Source organism: Macrotis lagotis, chromosome 7, assembly GCF_037893015.1.
Source record: "Macrotis lagotis isolate mMagLag1 chromosome 7, bilby.v1.9.chrom.fasta, whole genome shotgun sequence".
In the NCBI taxonomy this organism is placed as follows: domain Eukaryota; kingdom Metazoa; phylum Chordata; class Mammalia; order Peramelemorphia; family Peramelidae; genus Macrotis; species Macrotis lagotis.
Window position 1 is genome coordinate 220317730 of NC_133664.1, and position 19717 is coordinate 220337446.

General features: G+C 36.2%; 1 pseudogene; it reads right to left on the reverse strand.

Annotated features, from left to right (window-relative positions):
• Positions 1-16223: 16223 nt before the first annotated feature.
• LOC141493997 (small ribosomal subunit protein uS2 pseudogene) lies at positions 16224-17179 on the reverse strand (annotated as a pseudogene).
• Positions 17180-19717: the final 2538 nt, after the last annotated feature.

Sequence of the window (19717 nt, forward strand, 5' to 3'; positions counted from 1 at the left end):
TGTTTTCAAGATTTTCTTCCTTTTGCATTTGTTTTAGGGTCACTAGTCTTTTTCATTACATATTTTGTTCATTGCTCCTCTCTTTCCCTATTTTGTTAATGAAGCTCCTCTTTTTGTCTCTAAACAGGGGAACTTCAGGATAGGCTCATAATGATCTCTAGAGCTATTGGTTAAAGAGTGGCCTTTCTATCCTTTCCTGTTGTGTGGTCCACACAATAGCACACTGTGGATCAGAATGTGATGAAAATAAGCTTATCTTTTTCTAGAGACAAAACTCATCATTGATAGAATAAATAAATAAATAAATAAACAGAATGTAAAGAGGATAGTCAGTTCTGGAGGGTAAGGAATGCCAGTTTTCCAGGCAGTTATAAAGCAGGGAAAGGAGAGAGGAGGGCAGAGAGACTGAATTCATCCGGTCCAAGGAGCAGCAACATTAGAGAAATGGCAAAATTCTGTCGAGGCAGATCACTCCTCATGCAGCTCAGTGAACCAGACAAAGTTCCAACTGTCCATTCTTATATTCAGTTTGAGGCAATAGTGCCCTTTACTCATAGCTGGATGCCACTGCCACTCACTGGCCCATGTTTGCAAACTCAGGGCCCCTCTTATCCCCTAGCTTTCCCCATCCCATATTGCTTCTGCCTTTCATAATCCTAAAGTCCTTTCTTCCAACTGAGAAAAAAACTGCCAATTGTTTTCAGAGACTTAAATTATCCTCTGGGTATTGCTTTAACTCTGTCCCAAATGTTTGAATATGTTATCTTATTATTTTAATCAATTGATTAAAATCTTTTTGTGGATTCAAACAAACTCTTTTTGGTAGCCTACCAAAAAAAATCATGTAATTGGTCTTTGTTGTTCCATTTTAGGAGCAGAAAGATGGGCAGAGCTAAAAATAGTCCTGGGTCCCAACACGTGTCTCCCCCATTAGAACCACTAATGTCTATCTTGGTGCAGAGATACAGGGCAGCTGCATGTGTTCTCATCCTTATGACCTGAAAGAAAAATCCCTAGACTCTAAGTTCTTGGCTCTAGCCATGGAAAGGCAGGGGCTCACAAACTATAAGAGATGGTATCTATGGAGAGGGGAACCATATGTATTATTTCTGGGAACCCAGCTTCCTGAATAGAGGAAGGAACACTCACATTCTGGTAAGTATAATTTTTCTGGAGGAAGACTTTCAGGTCTCCAGGTTTATGATCATACTTCTGCCTCAGGAAGAAAATAAATTTAGGGACCTTAAAGAGACTGGGATAAAAATGTTTTATCATCACACCTGCAGAATCTTTATCACCCCATTTATAAGTATTTAAAATTAAGAACTTACTTTGCCCTTTGTTAAATGGTGGGGGTCAAATAGACAAAATGACAAATAGACAAAAACAATTCTTGTTCCCAAATTCTCCTTGGAGGATACAAATATGTCCGCATGCTTGTGGAAGGATATATAGTATTATATCAGGTATAGGCAATATATTTCCCACCGCAAGTGATTTACCACCCTCAACTTTTCTAGCAGTACAGACCATAGGCTACCACATCCAGCTATAGGGAATTTTTAAAAAATGTATATTTATCAATTTATTTTAAAAATTAATGTGCTTAGGAACAGCTAGGTAGTATAAAGAGTAGAGCATCACTTCTGGAGTTAGGAGGTCCTGAGTTCAAATCAAACCTCAGAAACATAATTACCTAGCTAGCTGTGTGATCTTAGGCAAGTCAATCAACCCCATTACCCTGCAAAAATGAAACAAAATTAATGTTCTTAGATGTTTAATTAAATGAATTTTCAAATTTATTATTAAATAATATTTAATTTTCCCCCAATTACAGGTAAATACAGTATAATTCTTTTTTTCAGTTTTGAGTTCCAAATTTTCTCTCTCCCTTCTTCACCTCTCTCATCCCCGAGATGGTAAATAATTTGTTATAGATTTTATATATATATATATATATATATGCAATTATGCAACATATTTCCATATTGTGAAAGAAGATACCCGAAGGGAAAAAACTTTGAAAAAATAAAGTGAAAAATAGTATGCTTCATTCTGCATTCAGACATTATCATCTCTTTCTCTAGAGAGGGATAAGCATTTTTCCTCATGAGTCCTTTAGAATTGTTCTGAATCTATGTATTAAGCTGAAGATAGCTAATTCATTCACAGCAGATCATTGTACAATAGTGCTATTACTGTGCACAACTAAACTTTCTTTTTTTTTTTTAACAAAGTTAAAACAGTTAAGGAAACCAATGTCTGATCTCATCCTGTACAGAAAATCTACCTCCCCATTCTATCCCTCTAGATGAATCATTATCATTAAACATTACAGTTATGCTTAGTTTTAGTGTTCTTTTTATTTACCTTATTGTAGTTATTGTATCTAGTTTTCCTGGTTATGTTGAGTAAAGTCAACATGTAAACCTTTTCAAGTTTTTCTAAAATCTACCTGCTCATGATTTTTTTTTTTTAGGTTTTTGCAAGGCAAATGGGGTTAAAGTGGCTTGACCAAGGCCACACAGCTAGGTAATTATTAAGTGTCTGAGACCGGATTTGAACCCAGGTACTCCTGACTCCAAGGCCGGTGCTTTATCCACTATGCCACCTAGCCACCCCCCACTCATGATTTCTTGAAGAACAATATTTTCCATCACAGTTATATATATATATATATATATATATATATATATATATATATATATATATAAATTTGTTTTGTTTTTTCAATATTATTTTATTTTTTCAACTAAATGCAAAGATAGCTTTCAACATTCATTTATGATCTAGTTTTAGATCTGGTATAATTAGGTCACTGCACTTTTTTCTTTAATTACCTTGATATTCTTTTTTTTTTTGGCTGTTAAAGATTTTGTTCATTTTGAGTTTTACAATTTTCCCCTAATCTTACTTCTCTCCTCCCACCCCCCACAGAAGGCAATTTCTCAGTCTTTACTTTGATATTCTTGAACTTTTGTTCATCCAGATGAATTTTCATTACTATTTTGTTCTGGCTCTATTAAATATTTTTTGGTAGTTTGATTGGTATATCACTAATTTAATTTAGGTAGAATTTTCATTTTTATTACATTAGCCCAACCCACCCATAAGCAATTGATATTTTTCCAATTGTTTATAACTGACTCTGTGTGAAAAGTGTTTTGTAATTGTATTCAAATAGTTTCTAAGTTTGTCTTGACAGGTAGACTCCCAAGTATTTTATGTTGTCTGCAGTTATTTTGAACAGAATTTGTCTTTCTATTTCTTGCTTCTGGGCTTTGTTGGTAATATATGTCTACATCTATCTATCTATCTGTCTTTCTATCTATTTATCTATAGATATAAACATTGATGATTTATGTGGGTTTATTTTATATCCTCCAACTTTGCTAAAGCTGTTAATTGCTTCAAGTAGTTTTTTGCTGTTTCTCTAGGATTCTCTAAATATACTATCATGTCATCTACAAAGAGTGAGAGTGTTTTCTCATTGCCTATTTTAATTTCTTCAATTTCTTTTTCTTCTATTATTGCTATTAATTCTATTAATGATTTCTATTATTGCTATTAATGATTAATTTATTCTATTAAATGTTATTAAAAAATAGTGGGGATAATAGGCATCTTTGTTTCACCCCTTATCTTAATTGGGAATGCTTACAACTTATCCCCATTATATGTAATCCTTTCTTATGGATTTAGATAGATAGTGCTTATCATTTTAAGGAAGACTCCATTTATTCTATGCTTTCCTAGTGTTTTTTTAGTTTTTTTTACAAGGCAATGGGGTTAAGTGACTTGCCCAAGGCCACACAGCTAGGTAATTATTAGGTGTCTGACACCAGGGCCAGAGCTCTATCCACTGTGCCACCTAGCTGCCCCCTTCTAGTGTTTTTAATAGAAATTTTGTCAAGTGCTTTTCCAGCATCTATTGAGATAATCATAAAATTTCTGTTTGTGTGTTTTGTAATTGATATGGCCAATTACGCTGATCATTCTCCTAACATGGAACTACCCCTCCATTCCTGATATAAATCTTACTTGATCATGGTGGATTACCCAAAGATAAATTGCTTTGCTAATATTTTATTTAAAAAATTTGCTTCGATATTCATTAGGGAAACTGGTCCATAATTTTTCTTTCTGTTTTGGTTCTTCCTGGTTTAGGTATCAGCATCATATTGGTGTCATAAAAAGAATTTGGCAGAATTCCTCACCTGTTTTTTCAAATAGTTTTTATAGAATTGGAATTAATTGCTCTATAAATGTTTGGTAGAATTTACTTGTAAATCCGTCATGAGTCCTCATGTATTTCTTTTCTAGGAAAAAAAAAGCCAGTCATTTTAATCAAAGGAGCTACATTTGCTTAAAAACAAGTGACTCTTTATAGTCTATACATTCACTCCTAAAACATTGTTAGCTCATCAACATATATGCTTTCACTATGACAAAAAAAATACAATTCCTCTTCTGTTATGAACCCTATGGGTTACTAGAGCAGATCCCTAGTGACCAAGTGAGAAGAATTAAAGATTGTATGAGGATTCAGAGAGATTTATTAAAATAATATAATTTTTAATAAACTGACTAACATGGGGGTTTTAGTGGCTGTTTTGATTTTACTGCCAAAACATTTTCTTTACAAAGTGAAATCCCAGGCCCAACCTGTAGACTGAAATACAGCTACATGTTTTTGATAGAAATCTCCTCATGAGATTATATCCTCACTGAGATATATAACTGCTAAGCTTCCATTTATTCTTAGATTTTGAAACACTAACTTAGATTAAAGACTTCGATTTTATAGTCAATGGCACAATTAGAAATTGAAAGACTATGGGGCAGCTAGGTGTTGCAGTGGATAAAGCACCGGCCTTGGAGTCAGGAGTACCTGGGTTCAAATCCGGTCTTAGACACTTAATAATTACCTAGCTGTGTGGCCTTGGGCAAGCCACTTAACCCCATTTGCCTTGCAAAAACCTAAAAAAAAGAAATTGAAAGACTAGTCAAATTCAATACATTGATGGTATGTATACCTGCTGAAATTTGCAAGCAAAAATGAAAAGGTTCTTCCCAAGAAGAGAGGAAAACCAGGAAAGACCAATGTCACAAAAATTTAGAGAAGGCAGTGTTTAGAAGGAGAGGGTTATCAATAGTGTCAATTGCATCAGACAGGTTCAAATAGATGAGGGCTAAGAAATAACTATCAGATTTGAGAAGTCTCTGATAATTTTGGAGAGAAGTTTTAGTTGAAGCTAGAGTGGAAAAGTTGTAGGACTAAATGATCAGAAGGTGAACAGAGGCAGGAAAGAGACAACTTTTTCAAGATGATTGCCTGTGGAAGAGAGGAAAGATATAGAATTATGGTTTGAGGATATGGAAGAGTCGAGTGAAAATGTTTTTAAAGATGGGAAAACTTGAGTATGTTTGAAACAGTAGGGAAAGGAGAGAGAGAGAGAGAGAGAGAGAGAGAGAGAGAGAGAGAGAGAGAGAGAGAGAGAGAGAGAGAGAGAGAGAGAGAAAGGACGAATGATTGAAGTTACTAGAGGTAATATATACTTTATAATAGTCATAGAGATGTTAAGCACAAGGTCATGTGACCCACTATAGCACCAACAAGATTAAAAATAGAATTAGGTAATATTTAACAAAATAAATAAAAATACAATAAAGCATGGATAACATTATACATGTATTTTTGGGGGTTTTTTTTTTGCAAAGGTTAAGTGACTTGTCTAAAGTCACACAGCTAAGAAATTATTAAGTGTCTCAGGCCAGATTTGAACTGAGGTCCTTTTGACTCCAGGACTGATGTTCTATCTACTGTACCACCAACCTGCCCATAACATTATATTTTAAAACCGAGTAGATAGGCAGCCACTGGGATCTTTATGTACAGCTTAGTGATTCTCTTTTCTATTTGAATTTGACACACTGATCAAAAAGAATCACCAAATATCAAGCAAGAAAACATTCAGTTCAGCTAACAAATAACTGTTAAGTAAACAATTATATGAGGGCAACTATTCATTGTAATAAGATCAAGTCCTTGTCTTTCCCTATAGTTTAAAAAGTTTACCTTAAGTAGCTACTCTCCCCAAATATACTTGAAAATTGAGTTCCTAAGGGATGAATTCTACAGATTTATAAAACCCTATGGGTCTGCCATCCTAAATCTATAGCTTATGAAATCCTACTGATGATTTTATCTCCATGTTATCCATTTCACATAATTAGTGCAAAATAAAGGTACTTCAATGGCAGAGCATGAACAAATATAACAAAATATTCTTCCTCTAAAGTCTCATAATACACAGTTCAGCAGAAAGAATGGGCACATACATAGTATGATCAGTGGAAAGGTATACATGGAGATTAACGAAGTGGTTAAAGCAATTCACATCTCCAGCACTGCACACCCCCATATCTTTTCTTTTAATGTCATCACATGATTCCCTACTGCCTAAAGCATCTTTGCTAAGGTGGGACACTCTGATGTCCCTTTATCTCCAGCCTTCATCTTTGCAGAGATCTTGGCAAAGAGTACAACAATGAACTAATTACATAAATAACTAGGATATAAATTGTGCTATAAGAAATGATGAGACAATTTCAGAAGAATGAGAGAGGTGACAATTTATACCATGATAATACTATTTTAAGGAGAATCAGTTGAAAGATTCTAAAAAAGCTCTGATCAAAGCATGTCTCCAAAGGACTTCTTTTTGGCAAAGCAATGGGGTTAAGTAGCATGCCCAAGGTCACACAGCTAGGTTAAATATCTGAGGCTGGATTTGAACTGAGATCCCCCGACTCCAGGGCCGGTCCTCTTGTCCATCATGCCACCTAGCTGCCCCCTCCAGAGGACTTTTGATGAAGAATGTTACACATCTGTTAACATGAGTGATAGACATACATTTTTGGACATCTAAACTATTTGCATTTAATTTTCTTCTTTGTTACAAGGATCCCCCTCTTCTTATTTTTGAGTGATTGGGGGAAGTCAGGGAGGAACAGTGATTAAAAAGAAAGCATTCGTTATCATTTTTAAAATTCACATAAGAGAATGGGAGGAAATTATGAAGGAAGCAGACAAGAAAAAGTTTTGAAAGCAATGTATAAAATTCATTATATACTTTTATAAAAGCATGAATCAAGAAATGGATATTTAGAGTTTCATATAGAAGCTTCTTTTTGCATTCTGACTTGTATATGAAAATACTCTTTTTGGAATTTAAAAAAATACACAGGGAAGAAAAATAGAAACAGAACTGTAGAAAAAAAAGTATAATTAGGCTTCAGGTTTTTCTTTTTCACTAAAACATTTGCTTCTGTCAATTCCAAAACAATGTGTCTAAAACTGAACCAAGCTTCCCCATTAAAGGCCAGTCATTGACTCATCTTTTTTTTTTTTTTTTTTTTTTTTTTAGGTTTTTGCAAGGCAAATGGAGTTAAGTGGCTTGCCCAAGGCCACACAACTAGGTAATTATTAAGTGTCTGAGACCGTATTTGAACCCAGGTACTCCTGACTCCAAGACCGGTGCTTTATCCACTGTGCCAACTAGCCACCCCCGACTCTTATCTTTCTACGTTGTCAACAACTTTTAATAGATTGTCAAAATTTTTCGGCTTTTTCTTCTGCTATGTCCTTTCATTGCTATCCCCATTGATACCACCCTAATTTCATATATTTTTTATGATATATCTCAATTATTGCAATAATTTCCTAACTGGAATTCCTGCCTCCAAGCTCTACCCATTCCAATCCTAGCTCTCACTATTTGATTAATCTTCCTTAAGCCCTACTTTCATCATGTCATTCTCTTGATCAAATTTCAAATGATACAACATTTCCTATGATATAAAGTCCAAACTACTCTTACACAGGGATTTTATTCCATTTTGAATATGGTCCCAGATTATCTTTTTCACTTTATCTCCTAACTGTTCTACTTATCCATCCTAGCATTCTTCAAATACATCTTTTTTTTTTTTTTTAGGTTTTTTTGCAAGGCATATGGGGTTAAGTGGCTTGCCCAAGGCCACACAGGTAGGTAATTATTAAGTGTTTGAGGTCAAATTTGAACTCAGACTCCTGACTCCAGGGCTGGTGCTCTATTCTACTGTGCCACCTAGCCGCCCCTCCAAATACATCTTAACCTTGACAATCTGCTCAGTTTATTTTCTATTCGCAGAATAACATCCATTATCCCATAGCTGTCTTTTGAATTCCCATTTCTCAGAATCTCAGGTCAAATACCACTTCCTCCCCAAAGCTTTCTTAATCAGCTCAGCTGAGAAGAACTCTCTCCCTGATCATCCTTTAGATTTTTTTTTAATCCTCTAGATCCTGTATCTCTTCTTTAATTATAATTTCATATTATATTATAAATTTATTGTAAGTTCTTTAGGAACAGGGACTGAATCTTATTTATCTTTTTCCCCCAATGTACCTAGCACACAGGGGATATTCAACGAGTAAATTTATGAATGAATGGATGCAATTTAAGGAGCTAGATCTATGTTGTTACTTTTCCTAGTTTGGTATAATATGTCTCCTTAGTAAAGATAAAGGAAATCTCAATTTTAAAAGGAAATTTATACCTATATGCTTAACTGCTTTTAACTTTTGCCAACACACTTTTTTCTTTTCAAAAAATACTAGTTTAGCTTGGACCCTGAATTACCCTTTATATGAATTGGTATTAGCAGTTTACTTCATCATTTAAACTAGGAATAACTCTTGAGGGAATAATTCCATTTTCTTGGTCCATTGAATCTGGTAATTAGGGAAGTGGTTTTTGTGATGTGGTAATTTTTATGTTAGACACTAAACTCAGGTCATCAATTCATTTCATCATGAGTCAACATATGGAAATGATTAGTACCACTCTCAGCTGACCTAGACTTGAATGATTTTTCTGTTGCTAACAACCTAGAGCCCTGCATTTATTGGAGATACAAAGAAAAATTCAACTTGACAAATGGTTTTCATTCACTATCTGCCAAGCACTATAGTAGACACTAGTGATGCAAAGATATATTCAATACAGTACTTATCCTTAAGGAGCTAAGGGTCTAATAGGGAGGATATGAAGTACAATATAACATAGAATGTGATAATTGACAATGATAAGATTCCTAATGCCTGCTCTTTGCTATTGGTCCTTGCAAATTCTACCACTTCTTCAGATAGTAACTTCAGGAAAGGGACAGGGATTATGAGGCATCTGAATTCCAGGAGGAAAGTTAGGGTACCTGAGGAAGTTGTCTCTGTACCTATGTATTTGGTACCAGATGAATCGACTGTTTCCTACCTTTCTCTTCTATACTCTTCTCTTCTTCTTCCTTTTCTATCTCTCTTGGAGTAGGTCATGACTTTGTACATAAGCAACTTTTTTCAAACATTGATGTTTTAATATATTCAATGCCTTTTCTGTGAAATTAAATTCACTTTTTCATGATATAGGTCTTCTTATATGTTATTATAGCTTAGGCTCTCAAATTTGAGCTTCTGGTTCATTATGGGTAATAATGAGAATTCAATACACTTTAAAAAAATTAAATAATACCTCTGATAACCTCTTTTGATTGAGTGTCGCAGATAGGGATTTCTTCTTCTTTTTTTTAAGGTTTTTGTAAGGCAAATGGGGTTAAGTGGCTTGCCCAAGGGCACACAGCTAGGTAATTCTTAAGTGTTTGAGTCCGGATTTGAACCCAGGTACTCCTGACTCCAGGGCCAGTGCTTTATCCACTGCAACACCTAGTTGCCCCGGGGAGTTCTTAAAATGAGCATATCATCGCAAAGTACCTGCTGAATATTCCTGCCCCATACAGCCTCTTTTTTAGAGAGAGACAGAGAGACAGACAGAGAGACAGACAGACAGAGAGAGAGAGAGAGAGAGAGAGAGAGAGACAGAGAGAGACAGAGAGACAGAGAGACAGAGAGAGAGAGAGAGAGAGAGACAGACACACAGACAGACAGACAGAGAAAGAGAGAGAGAGAGAGAGAGAGAGAGAGAGAAGGTAATTAAGAAAATAATTTCAACTCTCTGGACTTCAATAACCTTTTCTCTAGGTAAGCAATTGAGAGGGTCCTTCCAGGTCTAGGAGTATATGGTTCTAGGCCAGAGAAAAATGTCTCTTCTACTTAAGTTAAAATAGCATTGAATTGATAGGATTCATAGATGTGAAGTTAATATATTTTTGAAGGTCATCAAAATTGTGAGCTTTATCAGGGCATCTCAATCCTAAATAATAGTTTTTGGTAGTTCAGACCTAATTGAAATTTTTTCTTACATTATCTTCATCATGACTGAGAGCCTATTTGTATTAGTTAGGTTTTTCTCTAGTGAATGTATCATTTTGATATTGCACTGCTTCTTACTATACTCAGCGACTAATGACTGCCAGGGTATTAAATTAGGTGGGTTTTCCAGAATTAAACTCATCTAATTAATGTGTTGTCACTAGGCCTGAATGTACCCATCCATCACATATGTAGTGCTCAGAAATATACAATGTAGGGAAAGTAAAAGATGGCATTTAGATCTGAAGTACCAGAAACTATTATTTAGAGGAGAATTGCATTGGTAGAGGCTCACAAAAGAGCTTTCGCAATACAAATAATATTAACTTATTACCTATGAATCCTATGAACTCAAAACCATTTCTTTAACTGAAATAGTAAAGATATTTTTCCTTTAATTTAGGTAGATAAAATTGGAAGGACCTGACTAAGTACTAAAGACTTAAACTGAAACTATCTTAAAAGTGAAAACATGGGTGGCTAGGTCGCACAGTGGATAGAGCACCGGCCTTGGAGTCAGGAGTACCTGAGTTCAAATCTGACCTCAGACACTTAATAATTACCTAGCTGTGTGGCATTGGGCAAGCCACCCCATTGCCTTGCAAAAAATAAAGAAAAAAGAAAAGAAAAGTGAAAACAGCCACTGTTCTCCTCTTCTTTTCCTCTTTCTACATAAGTGAGAAAATTAGGAGATACTACCAAACTCTTTAATGATAAAATAATCTTATCCTTTCTAATTAAAACTGTAATCTTCCTAATAAGAAGTCCATTGATTAAAATGTCTGAATAACATTAGACTCCTTCTCTAAAAGTAGGTAGTAAATTACCAGATGTGTCATTTGTTTTTCTCTTTATCTATATAAAGACTATTAAAACTGATGTATTGCAAGAAAAACATGCAAGGAAAAACAATAAAGGCAATAAATCTGATATTCCAAAAAGGTATCGAATAAAGGAACAGGAGAGAGATCAACTAGACAAGGTTAAAAGAAATTTAAATTAAGTTGTTAGTATTTCAGGCAAAAAAAGGAAAAAAACCTATCTTCCCCCTCATTTTTCATCTCTCCTATTAATTTAAAGCTTTCCAACCTGTCTTCTATGCAACCTTGAGTGTGAATTTAGTATACTAGGCAAGTTATGTAGATTTGAGGTGGGAATCAGTCCAAGGTTAGGAAGCTCCCACTGAGCTGCTATGTCTTTATAGGAGATATATCTGTTTAAAATATAATGAGAGAGGGTGGCTAGATGGATAGAGCACTGGCCCTGGAGCCAGGAGTATCTGAGTTCAAATCCAGTCTTAGACACTTAATAATTACCTAGCTGTGCGACCTTGGGCAAGCCACTTAACCCCATTACCTTGCAAAAAAAACTAAAAAAATATTTTATATATATATATGTATATATTTAAAATGAGAGGTTTGGATGAGATCAACTTTAAGGTTTCTTTCAGCTCCAGATCTTATCAACTACTGTGATATAGTTTAAGAGATTCAATAAACCCTATTCTCCTTTGACTTGAGGAGAATTTGGTGGTCTGTTATTTTGCCTTGCTGATACATAATTTTTGGAATTGGAAATAATTTAGAGGTCCTCTAGCCTGTCTTTCTAAGTAAATCCACAAAATCCATATAGTTCTTAATAAATTGATGCCACTCTTAGGAGAGAGGCAGAAGTTAGTAGAGGGAAACTAACTCTCTGATAGCTATAGAGAGCATTGCATTCAACAGTGGGGCATGTACAAATTATGGAGGTAAGTATGGAACTTTCCAGTGTTAGTTACATACTTATATAATACACACACAAGCACATGTATGCATACCTATATACACATACATACACATATGCATATATATTATATATAATTGTATGTGTTTATGTATGTCATATAAATGGAAATTATTTTATCAAAGGGTTTTTCTGCATCTGTTGATATAATCATAGGGTTGATTATTTTATCATCAATATTACATATTATAAAAATTATTATCTTTATATTGAACTATTCATACAATCCTTGCATAAATTCTACTTGATCTTAATGAATAAGTGTAGGAATTGGACCTCTGATTTCATTAGTATAAGAAATTCTTGGATGAGGAAATTCCTTCTCCTAATCTATCTTGGTACTCTCTCTGAAACTCATGAAAACTTAGTACTGAGAATTAAGAGATTTGACCAGTTTCACACGGGCAAAATATATTACAGTCAGGTTGCTTATCCAACCTTTTTCTGGCTCCAAGGCCAATTCTCTCTCCAGTATGCTATTCTGCCTTTGATCATAATTAATAATTTTAAAAGTATATTTTCTTTGTCAGTGTTTTGTTTAGCATTTATGCTTCAAAGTTTTAAAAAGTGAACATAATATGCTTTCCTCTGCATTCAGATTCTGTAGCTTTTTCTCTGCATGTGGATATCATTTTCCATCACAAATCTTTTAGAATTTTCCTCACAATGTTGCTGTTAATGTATTCAGTGTTCTCCTGGTTCTGCTCACTTCATTCAGACACTCATGATTTCTTATAAAGTATCAATTGTGCTCCATCACATTTATATACCATAATTTGTTCAGCCATTCCCCAATTGATGGGCATCTCTTCAATTTCCAATTCTTTTATGCTTTTCTTTCTCATGTTTTTTTCCCCTTTGGTTTTAATTCTTTTTTTTCACAATGTGACTAATATAGAAATATGTGTTTGTTAGGTTTTTGCAAGGCAAATGGGGTTAAGTGGCTTGCCCAAGGTCGCACAGCTAGGTAATTATTAAGTGTCTGAGGCCGGATTTGAACCCAGGTACTCCTGACTCCAGGGCTGGTGCTCTATCCACTGTGCCACCTAGCCGCCCCAAATATAGAAATATGTTAAGCACAATTGTATATACATTTACAACCTATACATTACTCACTAATATGGGAAGGGGGGGAGGGATGGGAGGGTGCTCAGAAAAATGTGAAACTCAAAAGATTACAAAAACATGAATGTTGAAAAGTAACTTTGCATGTAATTTAGAAAAAATAAAAATAAAACAAAATAACAAAAAAAAAGCACATTTATGTTTCAACATTTATTAATGGTGGTGCTCCATAATTCTCTTTCTCAGTCTTTCATTTACCTAGTTTGGAATCATAACTGTAAATTCTTGACAGGAAAAAATTGGGTGGATTTCCACGTTTCTCAGATCCTGAGTTGCCCAAGATTTCATTGCTAGTTCCAGGGATTCCTTGACATTATCCTGGAAATTCTTCCTCTGGGCCCAGGAGACCTGGTCAGCAATTTCTCCATTACTCTATTCCATTGTTTTCTGATAATTTTCCTGGCCCTAGAATTTCTCACATAATCATACTACCTCCAGGAGAATGAGTCTAAAACTTCCTATAACACTTTTCTTTTAAGCTCTAGTTATCTTTAACTCTTCAGTGCTCTCTAACCTTCTTTAGTCTCTTTTCCAAAGATCAAACCAGGTCTTGGTTATTCAAGTTTATACCTTCCCAAAGAGTTAATTTAGGGATTAACAACCTTATTAAGAAGATAATATTTAAGCAAATTAGAAGATCAAGGACTAGTCTACCTGTCAGATCTATGGAAAGGGGAGCAGTTTATGGAGAACATCACCAAAAACCAATTAAATGATTTTGATTGCATTAAATTAAAAAGCTTTTGCACAGATAAAACCAATGTAACCAAGATCAAAAGAAATGTAGTAAATTGGGAAACAATCTTTACAACTAATGATTCTGACAAAGGACTCATTTCTAAAATATACAGAGAACTGAGTCATATTTTTAAAACAAAAAGCCATTCCCGAATTGACAAATGGTGAAAGGATATGCAAAGGCAATTTACAGATGAGGAACTCAAAGCAATCCATAGCCATATAAAAAATGCTCTAAATAATTAATTATTAGAGAAATGCAAATTAAAGCTTCTCTGAGGTACCACCTCACACCTCTCAGATTGGCCAATATGACCAAGAAGGATAATGATCATTGTTGGAAGGGCTGTGGGAAATCTGGGACACTATTACACTGTTGGTGGAGCTGTGAACTCATCCACCCCTTCTGGAGAGCTATTTGGAACTATGCCCAAAGGGCAACAAAAATGTGCATACCCTTTGACCCAGCAATACCACTACTGTGTCTATACCCTGAAGAGATGATTAAAAAGGGTAAAAACATTACTTGTACAAAAATATTTATAGCAGCCCTGTTTGTGGTGGCAAAGAATTGGAAATCAAGTAAATGTCCTTCAATTGGGGGATGGCTTAGCAAACTGTGGTATATGTATGTCATGGAACACTATTGTTCTATTAGAAACCAGGAGGGTTGGGAATTCAGGGAAGCCTGGAAGGATTTGCATGAACTGATGCTGAGTGAGATGAGCAGAACCAGAAGAACACTGTACTCCCTAACAGCAACATGGGAGTGATGATCAACCTTGAAGGACTTGCTCATTCCATCACTGCAACAATCAAGAACAATTTTAGGCTGTCTGTAGAGTACCATCTGTATCCAGATAAGGAGCTGTGGAGTTTGAACAAAGTGCAAGGACTATTCCCTTTAATTTAGAAAAAAACAGATATCTTATTGTCTAATCTTGTTACCTCTTAGACTTCTCTTCTCTTCTTTAAGGATATGATTTCTCTCTCATCACACCCAATTTGGATCAAGGTACAACATGGAAACAAAGTAAAGACTGACAGAGTGCTTTCCGTGGTGGGGTGGGGGGAGGGAAGCAAGATTGGGGGGGAAATTGTAAAACTCAAGTAATATCTTTCATAAAAATAAATTTAAAAATTAAAAAAGGAAGATAATATTTGAATCCTGGACATCTTTCAATTGTAAATATGTAAAAGAAGCCAATATTAAATAACAATAAAACTGAGGGCTAAAATAATGAACAAAATAACTACTAACTTATTAAAATTAAATCTCACAGTCTTCTTTTCTTTTGTGATGAGTGAGTGGGAAAGGATGATCAAGTGGAGGACATTAAAGTTCATTTTTTGTTATTCAGATTGAAAAGCTTAATAATCAAAATGATGAGACTTTATCCATTGAAGGAAATTGATAGGACCAGGAAAATTCCTAGTGATTAGACAATTTGAGTATTAGCCACAATTTTTCACAGACTTATAAAAGCAAACTAATTGCATCCTCTAGGATCTCAAGCTCTTGATTTTTATCATTTTCCTTTCATATTTTGAAGTGCAACAATTAGGGGATGGATTCTTTACCACCCCCACCAGGAGAAGTAGTATCTACTTAGAGGAGAAGCACAATGCTTCAGGAGACATGTACTTGCATGTAGCCTGAGAACATAATTCAAGGATACACTGTTCCTGAATCCCAACTTTTATGTAGGGAGCAGGAATGGGATTTTGAATTTTCTTAGCAGAATAATCCCAAAATCTAACCTTCTAGCAGAAAGTAATATTTCCTGAACAGATGGATGCAAAGGGTTATTTTGTGGATAACTCAACCTCAGGAATTCCTGAGTTCAAGAATTTCAGCCTTAGACCTTCAACAATTTCTTGATGTAGTATGAAATAAGATAGTCTAAATTTTTATTTATTAATAAGGAATTATAAACCCCCTGTTTTACCCTAGAGTTGGGATGATAAAATATGTATTGTCTTCTTTGAAGGAAGCCAGGGAGTACTCGGTGCGGGAGTTTGCATGTTAACCAAGTTCAAAAACATGTTCAAAGTTGTGTGTGTTATTACAAATCTTTTCCAGAAATCAAAGCCAAACTCAATGGCCTATTTCACTATTTTTTGTTTGTTATTTTGAAAATTGGGACAATTATTATCCAATCCTGTAGTAAATCTTTTATTGTCTAGGATTTTTTTTTTTGTTAAGAAACCAATGTTTATTTTCCATCCGCATTTTTCCAACACTATTAGAGCATCTAGGTAAAACTTAGGACAACTCTGTGGTAGTTCCTACCCATTCAGTGGCCTGAGCAGTAGGAGCTGCAGACCAGTCTTCAGTAGCTGGCTAAGCACTCCAATCTTCGGTAGGTAACTGCTGAATGGGCACAGATTGGCACCTGGACGCCCTCAGACCAATCAAACACCTCTGGTTGAGCAGCAGTGAATTCTGGGGCAGGTGCAGTCCATTCACCCTGAAATTCCTCCTTTGTCACTGCCTTCTCAGCTGCGGCCTGCTCTTCCTTTTCAATCTCCTCTGGATCTCTGTAGAAGTAAAGATCAGGCATGACCTCTCATGGGTGCTCACAGGAGATTGTACCACGCATCCGCAGGACTTCTCAGGCCAGCATCCACCACATCAGACCCACTGAGTGAGCTCCCTTGTTGTTACATGGAATGGCAATGTCCACATAGCAAAGTGGGGAGTCTGTGTTGCACAGTGCAATGGTTGGAAGGTTAACATATGATGCTTCAGTCAAAGGCTGATGATCTGCACGAGGATCAGTGACCACCAAGAGGCGAGGCTCCCTGAAAGCTGCCTGGATCTGGTTAGTGAAGGTGCCCGAGGTGAAGCATCCAGCAATAGGTGTGGCGCCAGTGGCAGCAGCAAATTTCAGAACAGCTCTCTGGCCAGTGTTCCTGGATGAGATGACACTAACATCAGCTGGATTTTCAATGGCAACAATGGCACGAGCTGCCAGCAGAAGCTTTTCCCAAGTTCTCTTCAAATTAACGATATAGATGCCGTCACTCTTCCTTTTGTAGATATACTGTTCCATCTGGAAGTCCAAATTGGTGCCACCCAAATGGGTGCCTGCAGCGAGGAATTTGAGGACATCCTCCTCCTTCATCTGCAAGACATCCAGGGCTCCGGACATTGTGAAAGTTTCCCTTGAAAGTTACGACGGAAACCGTGAACAACGCCGTATGGACCCCTCTTCTGGGCAGCGCGGAAAGCTTGTCTAGGATTTTTGAAAGTGGTTTAGCACTTGACCGGTTTAGCACTCACAGTTCCCAGTTCTTTCTGCATCCTGGATATAGCTCTTTTATTCTATCCTAGTTTATTCTCTGTGCTGGTTCCCAAGAAAGAGGGTTAGAAGGACAGATCTTCATAAACAACAAGATTATTTGGATCACAGAATTCACTTGTAAGTCACTCAGTTTGTCATTTGACTATCTACCATTTGGCTTATATTTTCCATATCAATTTCCATTAGAAATTCCCATCTTATCATCTCTCTACTGTTCCTTCCCTCCTGCCTACAAATATGCCCAAGGCTCCCTCATCCTTTTAAAAAAAGTTCTATACTAAATCCTGCCAATACCTCTATCATTTTCTAACTCTCTTCCCTTTCTCAGACAAATTCCTAAAAATTAATTACTTAATTTCCTCTACTCTTACTCACTTTTCAATCCTTGGTATCAACTTCAGACTCCATTTGTAAGGTTAACCGTTTTCTTCAATATTATCAATTTTCTCTAAGTGCTAAAACTGATAGACTTTTTTTCTTTCCTCTTCCTAGAAGACTTCTCTGCAGTATTTGATACTTTTACCATTCTCTATTCTAGGATACTTTCTCTTCTCTGGGTTACTGTGACCCTGACTGCTTTTTCTCAGTTTCCTCTGTTAGTTCATAATCTATATTATCCTTTCTAACTATAGATATCCTCCTAGGCTCTTTTCTAGACTATTTCTCTTCTCTCTTTACATTCTTAGGATCATAGAGCTATAAGAAATTGCTTAGATGACACCCAAAGGACAACAAAAATGTGCATATCCTTTGATCCAGCAATACCATTACTGGGTCTATACCCTGAAGAAATGATGAAAAAGAGTAAAAACATCACTTGTACAAAAATATTCATAGCAGCCCTGTTTGTGGTGGCAAAGAACTGGAAATCAAGTGAATGTCCTTCAATTGGGGAATGGCTTAACAAACTATGGTCTATGTATGCTGTGGAACACTTTTGTTCTATTAGAAACAAGGAGGGATGGGAATTCAGGGAAACCTGGAGGAATTTGCATGAACTGATGCTGAGTGAGATGAATAGAACCAGAAAAACACTGTACATCCTAACAGCAACATGGGGACAATGATCAACCTTGATGGACTCTCTCATTCCATCAGTGCAACAATCAGGGACAATTTGGGGGTATCGGCAATGGAGAATACCATCTGTATCCAGAGAAACAACTGTGAAGTTTGAACAAGGACCAAGGACTATTGCCTTAAATTTAAGGGAAAAAACCCTCCTGTTATCTTGCTATCTCTTATACTTTATGTTTCTTCCTTGAGGATATGATTTCTCTCTCAACACAACCAATTTGGATCAATGTATACCATGGAAACAATGTAAAGACTGACAGTTGCCTTCTGTGGGGGGTGGGGGGAGGGAAGTAAGATTAGGGGAAAAATTGTAAAACTCAAAATAAATAAAATCTTTAATAAAAAATAAAAAAGTTCATATGAGTATTATCAGTGTCATTTTGACACTGATAATACTCATATGAACTTTCTCAATTAACAGCAGGTAGAACACTTAATAATTACCTAGGTGTGTGGCCTTGGGCAAGCCACTTAACCCCGTTTGCCTTGCAAAAACCTAAAAAAACAAACCAAAACAAAAAACAAACAAAAAACAAACAAAAAAACAGCAGGTAGAAGGTGCTTTTATAGATGAAGCACAGGAGAAAGCTGAATTTGAAGATAAAATATGGTGTAAAAATGGAGTCAATAGAAAAAAGGGAAATGTAATGGGAGAAAGAAAGCAGAGTGGGGAATAGGCAAAGATATTTCATGTAATAAAATTTTTCTTTATTACAATGAGCTATTGCAATGATATGGGAGGGGGGAACGCAAGGGGGAATGAGGGAATCTTTGCTCTCATCAGAGGTGGCTAGGAGAGGAAACAGCATATATACTCAATGGGGTATAGACATCTGGAGTAAGAAGGAGAGATGTGGGGATAGGGGAAGGGGTGGGGATATGAATGATGGAGGAGAGGATGGACCATGGGGGGGAGAGTGGTCAGATATAACACATTTTCTTTTTTACTTCTTACAAGGGGCTGGGATTGGAAGGCCTGTGTGGGTCCATAGGGCCAGGTGGATGCTGGGCCTAAGGGGTGGTATGTGGACTCAGGGCCTCTTGGCCCCAGGGCCAGGGATCTGTCTGCTACACCACTCAGCTACCCTACAGCAGAGTCAGAGTGAAAGGAGAGAGAACATAGAATACATGGTAGTGGAGAAATACGAAAGGAGGGAGTTGTGATCAGCAATGGCAACAGTGGAAAAACATGGAAGTAACTTTTGTCATGGACTTATCATAAAGAATGTGATCCACCCGCGACAGAGTTGGTGGTGTTGGAACACAGACTGAAGCACATTTATTATTATTATTATTATTTGGGGGGGATGCAGAGCAAATGGGGTTGGGTGTTCTGCCTGGGGCTGCATAATGGGGTGATCATTGGGTGTCTGAG